Raw genomic sequence first — 11,791 nt, 5'->3', positions numbered from 1 at the left:
TTTAGGAACTCAACATTGTGCTAATTCTAAAATTGGATAAAGGTAATAGAAGAAATAAGTATGAACATAGATAGAAATTTGTTTAACAAAACAAACTATTAGAAGTCAGATCTGACAGGATGTAGAAAGTGGTTTTGTTATAGGGATGGCAGTGTTGGTTTGGCATTAGAAGATCCACCCCCAAAAGTCATCATTTTAACAGAGGAAAGGAAAAAGCCATATGATCCTGTCACTAGTTGGAGAAAAAGTATTGGACTAAATTCTACAGCTGTTCATGGTAAAAGCTATCAGGAGACTAGAAGTAGAACAGAACCTTCTCAACAGATCAAAGACATGGACTCCATACTTCCTCCAAAAACGCCTTATATAAATGGAGAAGATACAATGCTTTCTCCTTAAGGTGGGGAACAAGGGCAGATATGCTTACTCTTTATCTCTCCATTAAACTTTGAAACCTAGTCCCCACCAAAATAGTCAAGGGCAATAAAATGACACAACTAGGATAGGATTGGCACAGCAGAAGCAAAATCTTTATATGTAGATGAAATGATCATCTACAGAGAAAATACTAAGAAATCTCTAGGACCCCCTAGAACTAGTACTTGAATTTAGCAGGATTAGAACACACAAGGTATATATAAAAATTCAGGTCTGTGTATACTTGCTATAAATGAAGAACTGGATATTGAAATTTAAAAGATATGTAGGAGTACAAAGGACCTAGAAAAGTTAAAAACAAAAACAGTGTTGGAAGACGTTTAGTACCTAATTTTAAGACTTCTTGTAAAACTATAGTAATCAAGGCAGTGTTGGTATAAGGAAAGACATACAGATCATTTGAATAAAACAGAGAATCTAGAAATAGAACCACACATATATAGTCCACTGAGTTTTGAAAGATTATTTAACATTAGCATTTAATAGAATATAAACTCAATTCAAGAGACGAGGAAGAGATAGTGTTTGCAGCAAATGGCACTAGAACACCTGGTATCTGTATATAAAAAAATTAACCTCATCCCTTTTTTTCCATACATGAAAATAACTTGAAGGGATCTATGAACCTAAATATAAAAGCCTAAAAGTATAAAACTTTAAGAAGAAATTATAAGGGAAAATATTTATGAATTCAGGGTAGGCAAGAACTACCTAGGATACAAAAAACATGATGTATAAAAGAAAAAAATTGATAATGGGATTCCATCAAAATTTGGAACTTTAAATGACATCATTAAAATGAAAAGTAGTCCTTAAATAGACCATATTTACAATACATATAACCCATGAGCAGAATATATAAAGAATTCTTAGAGCTCATTAATAGACAACCCAATTAAAATGTAGACACAAGAAGATGATAAATAGCCAGTATAGGACAAGGAATGGTGTGCAACTCTAGAATCAGAAAAATACTAATCAGTACAATAATAAGACTGAATTATACACTCATTAGGGAGATGAAGTTAAAAGTTTTAAAAGCCTTGTCATGACTTTTTGTTTTTGTTGGACTCTCCCCCTTTGTGTTTAATTTGTCATGCCCAATGGATTCATTCTGCTGGGTTTCCTGGGATTGTGATCCTCATTGTCTTTTCCTAGGGTATTGTCTAAAATTTTTTGGAGTGGCGGTTTGACATTCATGAAGTTCCTGAGGTGCTCTTTATCATGAAAGTGTCTTATTTCTCCATCAAATTTGAAAGATAGTTTTGCAGGGTACATCAATCTGGGTTGGAGGCTGTTTTCCTTTAGGGCTTGAAATACATCACTCCAAGCTCTTCTTGCCTTGAGGGTTTGCCTTGAGAAGTCTGCTGTGATTCTGATGGGCTTTCCTTTGTATGTGATTTGTTTCTTTTCTCTCACTGCTTGTAGAATTTTGTTCTTCTGTTGGATTTCTGGAATCCTAACTATTATATGCCTATGGGTAGATATTTTTTGATGAAGGCTAGCTGGAGTCCTGTATGCCTCACTTCTCTGTATGTCAAGTCCTTTTCCCCTCCTTGGGAAGTTTTCTGCCATCACTTCTGTGAACAGTTTTTTGATGTCATCTGCACTCTCTCCTCTTTCTTCATTGACTCCAATCAGTCTTACGTTATTCTTCTTTGCATCATCTAGCAGCTGCTGGATTGATTTCTCATGTTCCCTTACATTTTAAAGCAATTTTTCTTTTCCTGGTCACTGATTGAAATCTTATCTTCTATATCTGAAATTCTGTCCTCACATTGGCTCATTCTGCTGCACTGACTTTCAATGGAATTTTTAATCTCTTGGAAATCTGTTTGTATCTGTTTTATGGATTCCATTTGTTTCCTATGTTGGGATTCCATTATGTTCCTCAGATCCTCTATTTTTTTTTATCTGTGTCCTCTCTAGATTTATTAATCATGTCTTGCACCATGAGTAAAATCTTTGCTGTTATCTGAGTAATTATTTCTGATTTCATTTTTCCCAGATCCTCTTTTGTTGCCAGTTCAGAGAGTCCAGGTGGTTGAGTATCAGATTATTCCATCTCGTTTCCCTTTGGGGTTGCTGTAGGTGATCCAGAAGTCTGTTTTTGAGACTTGTTTATGTGGCTTCTCATTTCCACGGGAGGGGTTGCTTCTGGCGCCCACATGGCTCACCTTCTCTGTCCTAGGAGCTTGGGATGGCAGCAGGGGAGCTTCCTTCCTGGTTCTGGGACCGGCTGAGCTTCTCTGCCCTAATAGCCTGGGATGGCAGCGGGGGAGCTTCCTTCTGGGTGCTGGGACTGGCTCAGCTTCTCTGCCCTGGAGCCTGGGATGGCAGGGAGGGAGCTTCCTTCCGGGTGCTGGGACTGGCTGAGCTTCTCTGCCCTAGGAGCCTGGGATGGCAGCAAGGGAGCTTCCTTCTGGGTGCTGGGACTGGCTCAGCTTCTCTGCCCTAGGAACCCAGGATGAAGGTGGGGCACTTCCTTCTGCGTGCTGGGACTGGCTCACCTTCTCTGCCCTAGGAGCCTGGGTTGGCAGGGAGGGAGCTTCCTTCCGGGTGCTGGGACCGGCTGAGCTTCTCTGCCCTTGGAGCCTGGGATGGAGGCGGAGAGCTTCCTCTTAAAGCACCTGACCTTCCCTGCACCAACTTCAGCAAATCCTAGGTCAAAAGTCTCAACTTCCCAAAACAGCAGAGGTGTCCCTAATTTCAAACCTGCTGGTCTCCTCCCTGCCTTTGGCTAAATCAGGAGCAAGCCTTGCTTACAATTCTCACAGACAGATGAAATTCAATTCCATGCCAACTATACCCTTTGATCACGCTTAGCTCTCCTCCTGGCCCGGGCGCTACGGTCTGCCCCACTCCAGCGCCAGCTGCTCACGTCTCCTCCCGAGGCTCAGCATCCAGCCAGGGTCTGCGAGGCTGGAGAGAAGTCTGTGCGAGCGGAGGGCGTGCGGCGAGCGGAGCCGAGGGCGTGAGGAGGGTGGGACGGTTGCTCTCGCCACCACAGACATGGACGCCGCTGGCTCCTCTCCTCCTATGTGGTTTATATCCATCAATGTAGTGTCTTATATATAAAGAAGCTGGTATTATCCCTCAGTTAGTTATATTAGTGAAATATTTTCCTCTCCGGGTGTTATGTTTTGGTGTAGTCATGATTTGGAGAAGTACTTGCAGATTGAGAATTGAAGACTGTGGGTTTTGAGCACAAAACCAAAGAGATGAGGGGCTATAACAACAACAATGGACAACATTTTACAATTCTTTTATGTTTCTGAAAAAATTTTTGATACTACACCAAAATAATGTTTAATAATTTAATTTCTTATATTTTAAGCAATTTCTCTTTAATGTTGCTTCCGTCCATTTGCCAGACACATACCATAGTTCAGACAATCTGCTAGTACTGGCAAAGGTGCAGTGAGCAAGGAAATCTCCCTGCCCTTCTTGTGGCCTAGAGAGGAAGAAAGCTACAGAAGCAGAATTACTCTATAGTGTGATAGATGCAAAAAATAGAGGTAGCTACCCAGTTTGGTGCTGGCAGAAAAGGGAACAAAATCAACTTGGCAGAGGAGAGTCCTCTGTAGAGAGAATAAAATATGTGATGGTATAAAGGTGTGAACTGGTACAGTCCATGTTCAGAAATGTACAAGGAAGTGGTAATGGCTGGTACTTAGGGGAGTGTGGGATGGGGAAGATGGAATAAAGCTGGAGAGAGAGGAAAGAACCCTGAGGTGAAGGGTCTGACCATCACACTCAGGACCTTGATGTATTCCTTGGTTAAGGATGAGCCAGGGAAGGATGTTAGGGAAAGGAAATTATCAGATTTACATTTTAGAAAGTTCATGCTGGCCATGATGTATAGGATTACAAGAATGGGGGAAATAATTCAAAGCAGAAAAATGAGCTGGAAGCCCTGGCAGGTGTGTGGAACATAGATAATAAATAAAACTCAAACCAAAGCTGCAGGCATGTGGAGGACCAGAATGGAGTGCTCAGAAAGATATTTAAGGGGGAGAATGAGCAGAATTTGGAGACTTGATTGAATTTGAGCAGAGTTGATGAAGGAAAAGAAGGAACTCAGGATTGTAGGGGGTCTCTGGCTTTAATAGCTTATATAAAGGTGCATATATGGCATTCTTGAGAAAGTGGAAGTAGTAGGAAATATGAAGTCAAACCAAGAACTCCAGTTTTTAAACCTCCCTACTGCTGTGGGGTATTACTGCTTAAACAACTGTAAGCAACTAGCCACAGACTTCACATTTCTAAGTCACTCATTAAGTGGATTATAAATAACTTCCTTCACTTTTGGCAGGCATTTAGAAGCTTATTTTTCATTATGAAATATAAATCAGGCTTTTTTAAAGAAAGAAATGAAACAGATTTCAGGTAAATTCAAAATATTCCTTTTCTACATTTAAAAATTCCCATCAACTTGCTAAGCTACTTCAAAAATATAAATAAGTGTGGCAGGTAATTAAGTATAGGATGTAAATGTCCCTTAGGGGTAGGGGAGTAAACAGCCAGACAGAAACAAACCTGGTGATAATGAGTCTTCTCTAGGAAAACACTGTAAGAAATCAACCTATTAATGGCAATATCTTGAAAAACTAGACTAATATTAACCTGAGCTATTAGCTACCACTTCAGATCTGATTCTCATAATGATGCAATTTTACCTTTCACTAGCAGCATCCTTCCCTGTTAATCACTAGTAAGGGACTAACATGGGGCAGAAGCAGAGAATCAAACCCTTAATTTGAAGTGACTTTTAGTATAGCTGTACACAGTGAAAATGATTTCACATTGTGTAGGCCATTGGTGTCACTTCATGGAACAGCGGTGCTTTAGCTTCTAGTTTAACAAGCTCAGAAAGTTGGGACTCAGGGGCAGAGGACACAGCTTGAGGAGGTGGCATAGAAGGTGCCGTGGGGATGCCAAGCCCTGGTGAGTGGATCTCACTGCCCTTTGTGGGGGTCTTTGAATTCTCTTTGCAAGAGCTGCAACCTTTCGGTGTCCAGCAGGACCCCAGAGTGTTGTGAGATCTGGGTCACACCTCCACATGCAGGCTGTGCACTGTCTCCTAAGTCATCCACGCAGTGAGAGACCTGAATTCTGGGTCAAAATTGGAAATAAACAGTACAGTGCTTGCCTGCTCTTCCTAGCATTGTGGTAGATAACTGAAAACCAGTTTTTAAACTCTAACTTCACTGCGGGCTGTGAGTTAATTGGATAAATGTTTTCCAATAGTCCTAAAATAGCTCTGGGGTACACTGGATTTATTTGATTTTGGACTAGTGCTGCAAACAGCTTAATTCTCTCCACTTGGGTTTGAGGAGGCTGTGCCTTTGCACACTTGATGTAAGCATCTCAGTGTACACAGGCACCTGTATCCCTGGGCCCCTCCCTGTGATTTCTTGCTGCTGCTGACTACAGGAAAGTCTATGGTATCTTGATCAGACAATGGTTCTTTAAATATATGTTAATCCCAGAAGACTGGCTTCATTCCCATTATCTTACATGAATATTGTACATTAGTAGTGTAACATCGGCAATTTCATGTGACTTAGTCTGTACTTTACTTAGTGGCTTTACATTTTTCCCTCATCTAACACAGTAGACAGTGTTCCCACGGCCTGACCCTGTCTTTACCCAGCATTTTCTTATCTCAGGAAGTGGCATCCTCTCTGTCCAACTACCCAAGCTAGTTAACTGGGAATTGTCAAAATCTCACCTTCTCCTTCTTCCTGTATATTCCCCCAATTCCCAATCTTATAAATTTTTTCCTCAATACCTTCTGTATCCAGTTCCTCTCCATCCTCTCTAAGGTGGTTTTGGCTCAAATGATATCACCTTTTGCCTAAACTGAATGTGCCCAGTTGCAGATGGTCTCCCCACATCCACTCTTGCCCTCCTCCATCCAGCCTTTCTTCTGCAGACAGGGAGAGCTTTTCAAAACCTCATGACTTTCCCCTTCTGAGTGCCTTTCAATAGCTTCCTGTTGGCCTTAAGATGAAACCCACCACTGTAACTTGGTTACAAAGCCCTGCACTCTTACACCCAGCCTCTTTGTGTGCTCTGTCTATCAGAGCCACAACTAGGCCTTTCTCAGCTCCTTGGACACATGACCCAACCCACCTCCCTGTCTTTGTGCATGCTGCTCCTTCTTTCTCCTGCCTGCTCTACTAGCCCATGCCAGTCTTTGAGACTAAGCTTGAACTGTGCTTCCCTCAAGAAGCTTCTTTGACTACCCAGGGTGAGTCACATCCCCTGTCATCTAAATTTCTTCTCTCTGACACTCGTCACCTTCACGAGCTTCATCTCCATCACCTTTACCACCACACTGCAAGCTCTTTGGAGGTGGAGAGCATTTCTGTCTAGTTTACTGCTGCATCCTCTGGGGTTGGGATGGGGCCTGGCAACGAAGCCTTCAATAGATATGTATTAAATGAGTAAATGATGTCATCATAAACATAGCCAACTTATGAAGCAAATTGTTAGCTTTTTTGGACAAATTCCTGGGGCCATGCTGATAATTCCATCCTTTTTCTGTCTTATTTTAAAATGAAGGCTAGAATATAAATTAGGAGAGAGATATCATTTTTGACAAAAAAATACAATCTGCCCTAAATTTTTATATAGATAGATAAAAATATAATATCCACAACATGCATATACAGGTTTAATATCCCTTATTGGAAAAGCTTGGGACCTGAAGGGCTTTGGCTTCCAGAAATATTTAGATTTTGGAATATTTGCATGATATAATGAGATATATTAAGCCTAGGACTCAAGTCTAAACACAAATTCATGTGTTTCATAAACACCTTATACACTCAGCCTGAGATAGTTTTATACAACACTTTCCATAATTTTGTGCATGAAACAAGGTTTATATACATGTGAACAGGAGTGGAATTTTCCACTTGAGACATCATGTTAATGTTAAAAGTTTTGGATTTTGGAGCATTCTGAATTTCAGATTTTCAAATGACATGCTCAACCTGCACAGGTGTTATCAGTAACCACCGTTGTGGCAGAGTGCATGGTTGACCCACATGCTATATTGAGGCCGGGGTTCAGAACAATTGCTTTAATCTCTCTAGAACAGTTCAGCCATGGACTCCTTGCAACAAGCATATAAGCGTCAGAGATGCTTGCTTTGTTACAGGTGCCTTCATCTGGGGGAGGACAGAACTGAATGGAATATAAGGCGGGTGAGTGATATTTCTGTGCTGACTGGTTTGTTCATTGTGTTTGAAGAGGGTGAGAGGCATGAGGTGGAAGAGATGAGGCATGGAAGAAGTTGAAGGCCACTCTGCCAACATGCAGGTGGGGAGAGAAGACTGACTCCAAGAAAAGGTCTAGCTAAGAGAGGAAGCAACATGTCAGTAAGGTCACAAGAAGAAATGGATGGTACAGTATACAGGCTTCAACTAAGGAGAGCATTAGAGACTCTTTTAGAGGTATTGACAGGGTTAAGAGCACCATCACGGGATGGGAGAACATTTTGAGTCTGATCATGGTGAAAAACTTGTAACTCCTTGACTTAAGGGACCCTGAGAGAGCTGTGACCACAGAGGGAGGCAGCTGCTTCCCTCCTCTGCTGGCGCCTGCCATTGGCCAGCGCCAGTGAGAAGTGCAAGGTGAGCATGCAGGGTAGGAGTGGGTGGAGGCACGACAAATCAATCCAACAACTGCTAGATGATGCAAAGAGTAACATAAGACTGATAGGAGTCCATGAAAACCCAGGAGAAAGCACAATTGACATAAAAAAAAACCTGTTCACAGAAGTAATAGTGGAAAACTTCCCAGACAGAGGTAGAGAATTGGACATACAGATAAGTGAGGCATATATAACTCCAACTAGCCACGATAAAAAAAAAATCTACATCTAGACATATAATAGTCAAGATCTCAGAAACCCAACAGAAAAACAAAATCCTACAGGCAGTTAGAGAAAAGAAACAAATTACCTACAAAGGAAAGCCCATCAGAATCACAGGAGACTTCTCAACCCAAACCCTCAAATCAAGGAGAGCCTAGAGTGAAGTATTTCAAGCCCTGAAAGAAAATAACTTCCAACCTAGACTGTTGTATCCTGCAAAATTATCTTTAAAAATTGAAGGGGAAATTAGATACTTCCATGACAAAGAACACCTGAGAAATTTCACGAACACCAAACCAGCACTACAAGCAATTCTAAACAATATCCTAGAAAAAAGCAATGAAGGCCACAACTCCATGAGGCCCAACAGAGGGAAGCCACCAGGCAAGGTATGACACTAAAGGGAAAGGGGGAAGAAGTAAGAAATAAAAGAGCCAACAAAAGTAAAACAGCATGACAAGGATAAATCAATATCTATCAATTATAACCCTCAATGTTAATGACCTCAATTCACCAATCAGAAGAAATAGACTGGCAGAATGGATTAAAAAGGAAAATGCAACAATATGCTGTATACAAGAAACACACCTAACTCAAAAAGAAACTCATAGACTGAAAGTAAAAGGATGGAAAACAGTTCTCCATGCCACAGTAAGCCAGAAGAAACCAGGGGTAGCAATCTTATTTGCAGACAAAGTAGATTTCAAACCAAAACTAATTAAGAGAGACAAAAATGATCACTACATCCTTGTGAAGAGAACAATCCAAGAGGAAGAGATGACAATCCTAAATATATATGCACCAAATACGAATGCCCCAACTATACAAAACAAATATTAATAAACATGAAAAACCAAATAAACACTAACACAATTGTAGTGGGGGGCCTCAATACCCCACTATCACAAATAGATCATCTAGACAAAAAGTTAACAAGGAAATTCTAGAACTGAACCAAGCTATTGAATAAATGGACTTAATAGATGTTCACAGAGTGTTCCACCCCACAAAATCAGAAGACACATTCTTTTTGGCTGCACACAGGTCATTCTCCAGAATAGATCATATGCTAGCTCATAGGACATGTCTAAGTAAATTTAAAAGAATTGAAGTTACCCCCTGTATATTATCAGACCACAGTGCAATAAAATTGGAGATCAATAACATAAGAAACTGCAAAACCCCAACAAACACATGGAAACTGAATAACATCCTCTTGAACAACCAATGGGTCACAGAAGTAATTAAAGAAGAAATTAAACAGTTTCGGCAAGTAAATGAAAATGCCAGTACAACATTAGGAATCTATGGGACACAATGAAAGCAGTTGTACGCAGGAAATTCATAGCAGTGAATGCCCATATTAGGAAAACAGAGAAAACTCAGATAAATAACCTAAGGCAGAACCTCAGGCTCCTAGAAAAAGAAGAGCATAATGAATCCAATGCTCGTACAAGAGAGGAAATTATAAAGATCAGGGCAGAAATCAATGCAATGGAGATTAAGAGAACAATACAAAAAAATCAATGAATCAAAGAGTTGGTTTTTTGAAAGAATAAATAAAATCGATAAAACTTTAGCCAACCTTATCAAAAAAAGGAAAGAAAAGGCACAAATCCATGCAATTAAGAATGAAAAAAGGTGAAGTTACAACAGATCCAGCAGAAATCCAGAGAATCATCAATACCTACTTTGAGAACCTCTACTCCAATAAAAAAGGAAAACACAGAAGAAATGGGCGGATTCCTAGATACATACAAATTGCCAAAGTTAATTGAAGAAAATGTAGAAATTCTAAACACCCCAGTTACAATGAGTGAAATTGAAAATGTAATAAAAATCTTACCAACAAAACTAACAGAGTCAAGGACAAAAACCATACGATCATCTCAATAGATGCAGAAAAAGCATTCGACAAAATCTAGCACCTATTCATGATAAAAAACCCTACAGAAAATTGGAATAGAAGGTCTTTATCTTAACCTGATTAAGGCTATCTATGAAAAACCAACAGCCAACATCATACTAAATGGTCAAAAACTGAAAACTTTCATGCTAAAATCAGGAACAAGACAAGGATGCCTACTATCACCACTCCTGTTCAATATAGTTCTGGAAACATTAGCCACAGCAATTAGAAAAGAGAAAGAAATAAAAAGAATAAGATAGGAAAGGAAGAAGTTAAACTGTCATTATTTGCTGATGATATGATACTTTACATAGAAGACCCAAAAAACTCTGCCAGAAGACTTCTAGACTTAATTGACTGATTCAGTAGAGTAGCTGGATACAAGATCAACACTCAAAAAACAATAGCCTTCTTGTACACAAATAACAGACTTACTGAGAGAGAAATTAGGAAAACAATTCCATTTACAATAGCATCCAAAAAAATGAAATATCTAGGAATCAATCTAACAAAGGAAGCAAAAGACCTCTACGCTGAAAACTACAGCACTCTGCAAAAAGACATCAAAGAGGATACAAGAAAATGGAAAGGCATCCCTTGCTCCTGGGTAGGAAGAACCAATATAGTGAAAAGGGCCATACTTCCAAAACTACTATATAGATTCAATGTAATGCCAATTGAAATTCCAACAATATACTTCACAGAACTAGAGAAAACAATCCAAAAATTCATTTGGAACCATGAGACCTAGAATAGCTAAAGCAATTCTAAGCAACAGAGACATGGCTGGGGGTATCACAATCCCCAACTTGAAACTATACTACAAAGCTACTGTGATAAAATCAGCATGGTACTGGCAAAGGAACAGACCTGAGGATCAGTGGAATAGATTAGAAGATGCAGAAACAACTCCAGACATGCTCAGCCACCTCATCTTTGATAAAGGAGCCAACCACCATCATTGGAGGAAAGATAGCCTATTTAATAAATGGTATTGGAAACACTGGATTTCAACCTGCCAAAGATTAAAACTAGACCCATAGCTATCACCATGCACTAAACTAAGATCAAAGTGGATTAAAGATCTAAATATTGAGACAGAAACACTAAACTTGCTGGAAGATAAGTTAGGTAGAACTCTTGAAGACAATGGCATAGGAAAAGACTTCATGAACAAAACTTTAGCAGCACGGGAACTAGCAGAAAGAATCAACAACTGGGATCTCATCTTATTAAAAAGCCTCTGCACTGCAAAAGAAACCACCAGTGGAGCTAACAGACAAGCTACAATATGGGAAAAAATTTTTAGCAGCTGTACCTCAGACAAAGGACTACTATCTAGAATATATAAAGAATTGAAAAAAATCAGACCCCCCAAATTCAAAGACCCAATTCAAAAATGCGCATCTGAAATGAACAGACATTTCTCAGAAAAGAAGTAAAAGCAGCAAACAAATATATGAAAAAATGTTCAACATTACTCGTCATTCGAGACATGCAGATGAAAACAACCCTAAGCTTCCACCTCACCCCAGAAAGAATGGCTGCTATCAAGA

General features: G+C 39.8%; 1 protein-coding gene across 1 annotated transcript in view; it reads left to right on the top strand.

Moving 5' to 3' along the window:
- The window catches only part of Slc35f4 (solute carrier family 35 member F4), a 275,011-nt gene that overhangs the window by 116,723 nt on the left and 146,497 nt on the right, over window positions 1-11,791 (top strand). The window lies entirely within an intron of this gene.

Source organism: Heterocephalus glaber, unplaced genomic scaffold (assembly GCF_053883595.1).
Source record: "Heterocephalus glaber isolate CG9 unplaced genomic scaffold, H.glaber_assembly_v1.0 deba00001118, whole genome shotgun sequence".
Classification (NCBI taxonomy): Eukaryota; Metazoa; Chordata; class Mammalia; order Rodentia; family Bathyergidae; genus Heterocephalus; species Heterocephalus glaber.
The sequence above is the reverse complement of the archived record's forward strand: the minus strand, read 5'-3'. Positions and strand labels throughout refer to the sequence as shown.